Source organism: Schistocerca piceifrons, chromosome 5, assembly GCF_021461385.2.
Source record: "Schistocerca piceifrons isolate TAMUIC-IGC-003096 chromosome 5, iqSchPice1.1, whole genome shotgun sequence".
NCBI lineage: Eukaryota > Metazoa > Arthropoda > Insecta > Orthoptera > Acrididae > Schistocerca > Schistocerca piceifrons.
Genome location: NC_060142.1, coordinates 433931674 through 433935991, shown reverse-complemented (window position 1 = coordinate 433935991; position 4318 = coordinate 433931674). Strand labels below are relative to the sequence as shown.

Sequence of the window (4318 nt, the reverse complement as noted above, 5' to 3'; positions counted from 1 at the left end):
AGCTCCCAAAATCAGCACGCCACATTAAGGGCCACCAGATTTAGTAAAATCACTATACTCTAAATCCGTGTAGAAAACATCGTCTCCACATAGAGGATATTTGAAACAATTCGAAGAAAAGAAAGCTGTTGCGGAATGAATGGCGCGACATAAGCAAAAATTTTGTTCTTGAAAAAGACAAAGGTAAAAAAACTAAACTAAACTCCTCCCGAACAGGCCATGAAGGCCCAACGGTGCCAACCGGCCACCGTGTCATCCTCAGCTCATAGGCGTCACTGGATGCGGATATGGAGGGGCACGTGGTCAGCACACCGCTCTCCAGGACGTATGTCAGTTTCCGAGACCGGAGCCGCTACTTCTCAATCAAGTAGCTCCTCAGTTTGCCTCACAAGGGCTGAGTGCACCCCGCTTGCCAACAGCGCCAGGTAGACCGATGGTCACCCATCCAAGTGCTAGCCCAGTCCGACAGCGCTTAACTTCGGTGATCTGATGGGAACCGGTGTTACCACTGCGGCAAGGTCGTTGGCAAAAGAAAAAGGTAAGCGAAATATAATCTTCCAGTCATTCTGAGTATGATACCAGCTTGATTTAGGACAACGCTTCAGATATACAACCTGAAGAAGGAGAAGGCACTGAATGCGTATTATGAAGTGGTCGCTTTCCTCAAGATTAACAGAGAGACATGGGACAGTGCACGGAATACCGCCCTTTGGATCTCGATGAATGTTGAGTTGAAAATGAGCTTTTGTATGCCCTCACTGCAGTTATTTTCCACAATAAATGCAGAGAATGTCGCAGAGGCAGTAAAGAAAGGAATATAAAAATTTTAAGTTCTACCTGTTTTCATACTGGTCAATATTGTTTTCTCTGGCTGTCTCATATTAAGACACCATTTCTCTTTCGATTGAAATTGATTTCTTTGTGCTTTTTGGACATTTGCATTTTAAGTAGCACGATTTTAATGAACAAAATTTAAATCATATTAATTAGGTTTTCTATTAACAAACATCATATTAATTAGGTTTTCTATTAACAAACATTAAGTTACATCAAATATTGTAATACAAAGGGCATTAATGTGAAACGAGGGAAGTTTGACATCAGGAATGAGGCTAGTATGAGGCCCATTCACCGCTTAAATCAATTACCAGCCTCATCCGACGAGTGATGCAGGCAGTCAGCCTATGGAAATTCGTCACACCGTCCGCGAGACTCTCCCAGTATTCAACACTAGGTGCGTGAGGCCGGTGTCTGCCATTGTATATTTATGTGACTCTTCATTTTAGCCTACAAATTTTGAATGGGGTTTGCGACCGGTGTTCGAAAAAGTCATTCCATCAGATCGACGTGAGCCTGTTGTGAAGACCATTGCTCAAAGATTAGACTAGTGTGTATCGCTGAGTGGTCCTCTTGGAACTGGATCATTCCATTTGGATACCGCATCCTCACACTCGACACCGTAGTATGTTTCATGAGTTTCATGACATGCTCATGCTGATGCGCGGCGAGATGATCATATATTAAATGAAGTATCCGTGCTTCATCTGACGACATGCAACGGTATCCTGAGACTGTGATGCGGCCAACACGCGAATGTTTCACCACGTACTGTGGATCGTAACATGCTCTCAGTGGCTTTTAGGCCGTCATCAGACCGTCATTCACCGAGCTAAATATTCACTCATCTACATCTGGCAGAGGGTTCATCGAACCATTTTCATACTACTTCTCTACCATTCCACTCTCGAATGGCGCGTGGGAAAAAGGAACACCTAAATCTTTCCGTTCGAGCTCTGATTTCTCTTATTTTATTATGATGATCATTTCTCCCTACATAGGTGGCTGTCAACAAAATATTTACGCATTCGGAAGAGAAAGTCGGTGATTTAAATTTCGAAACAGATCTCGCTGCAAAGAAATCGGCCTTTGTTTCGGGGACTGCCACCCCAACTACCGCATCGTATCAGTTACACTCTCACCCCTATTGCGCGATAACACGAAACGAGCTGCACTTCTTTGCCCTTTTTCGATGTCCTCCGTCAATCATGCCTGGTAAGGATCGCATACTGCTCAGCAATATTCCAACAGAGGACCGACAAGTGTAATGTAGGCTATCTCTTTAGTGGGTTTGTCTCATCTTCTAAGTGTTCTGCCAACAAAGCGCAGTCTTTGTTTCGCCTTCCCCACAATATTATCTGTGTGGTCGTTCCAATTTAAGTTTCTCGTTATTGTAATTCCTAGGTATTTAGTCGAATTGACAGCCCTTAGATTTGTGTGATTTATCGTATAGCCAAAATTTATAGGATTTCCTTCAGCACCCATGTGGATGACCTCGTACTTTTCTTTCTTTAGTGCCAATTGTCACTTTTTGCACCATACAGAAATTCTCTCTAGACCATTTTGTAATTGGAATTGATCGCCTGATGATTTTACTAGACGGTAAATTACAGCATCATCTGAAAACAATCTTAAGGGACTGCTCAGATTATCACCTAGATCATTTATTTAAATCAGGAACAGCAGAGGGCCTATGACACTACCTTGCAGAATGCCAGATATCCCTTCTGTTCTACTCGATGATTTACTGTCTATCACTTCGTACTGTGTCCTCTCTGAGAGGAAATCACGAATCCAGTCACACAACTGAGACGATACTCCATATGCACGCAATTTGATTAATAGTCGCTTGCCAGGAATGGTATCAAACGTCTTCTGGAAATATAGGAAAATGGAATCGATATGAGATCCTTTGTCAACAGCACTCATTACTTGTTGCACAAGAACGATATTTTCTGAATCCGTGTTGGTTATGTACCAATAAGTCATTTTCTTCAAGGTGATTCATAATGTTCGAGTATAGTATATGCTCCAAAATCCTACTGCAAATTGAGGTCAGTTATATGGGTCTGTAATTCAATGGGTTAGTCCTGTTTCCTTTCTTGAATATTGGTGTGACCTGTGCTACTTTCCAGTCTTTAGGAACAGACCTTTCGTCAAGTGTGCGGTTGTACACTCCTGGAAATGGAAAAAAGAACACATTGACACCGGTGTGTCAGACTCACCATACTTGCTCCGGACACTGCGAGAGGGCTGTACAAGCAATGATCACACGCACGGCACAGCGGACACACCAGGAACCGCGGTGTTGGCCGTCGAATGGCGCTAGCTGCGCAGCATTTGTGCACCGCCGCCGTCAGTGTCAGCCAGTTTGCCGTGGCATACGGAGCTCCAACGCAGTCTTTAACACTGGTAGCATGCCGCGACAGCGTGGACGTGAACCGCATGTGCAGTTGACGGACTTTGAGCGAGGGCGTATAGTGGGCATGCGGGAGGCCGGGTGGACGTACCGCCGAATTGATCAACACGTGGGGCGTGAGGTCTCCACAGTACATCGATGTTGTCGCCAGTGGTCGGCGGAAGGTGCACGTGCCCGTCGACCTGGGACCGGCCCGCAGCGACGCACGGATGCACGCCAAGACCGTAGGATCCTACGCATTGCCGTAGGGGACCGCACCGCCACTTCCCAGCAAATTAGGGACACTGTTGCTCCTGGGGTATCGGCGAGGACCATTCGCAACCGTCTCCATGAAGCTGGGCTACGGTCCCGCACACCGTTAGGCCGTCTTCCGCTCACGCCCCAACATCGTGCAGCCCGCCTCCAGTGGTGTCGCGACAGGCGTGAATGGAGGGACGAATGGAGACGTGTCGTCTTCAGCGATGAGAGTCGCTTCTGCCTTGGTGCCAATGATGGTCGTATGCGTGTTTGGCGCCGTGCAGGTGAGCGCCACAATCAGGACTGCATACGACCGAGGCACACAGGGCCAACACCCGGCATCATGGTGTGGGGAGCGATCTCCTACACTGGCCGTACACCACTGGTGATCGTCGAGGTGACACTGAATAGTGCACGGTACATCCAAACCGTCATCGAACCCATCGTTCTACCATTCCTAGACCGGCAAGGGAACTTGCTGTTCCAACAGGACAATGCACGTCCGCATGTATCCCGTGCCAGCCAACGTGCTCTAGATGGTGTAAGTCAACTACCCTGGCCAGCAAGATCTCCGGATCTGTCCCCCATTGAGCATGTTTGGAACTGGATGAAGCGTCGTCTCACGCGGTCTGCACGTCCAGCACGAACGCTGGTCCAACTGAGGCGCCAGGTGGAAATGGCATGGCACGCCGTTCCACAGGACTACATCCAGCATCTCTACGATCGTCTCCATGGGAGAATAGCAGCCTGCATTGCTGCGAAAGGTGGATATACACTGTACTAGTGCGACATTGTGCATGCTCTGTTGCCTGTGTCTATGTGCCT

The 4318-nt window shown here is 47.3% G+C and overlaps 1 pseudogene; it reads right to left on the bottom strand.

Moving 5' to 3' along the window:
* Positions 1–410: 410 nt before the first annotated feature.
* LOC124799418 lies at positions 411–527 on the bottom strand (annotated as a pseudogene).
* Positions 528–4318: the final 3791 nt, after the last annotated feature.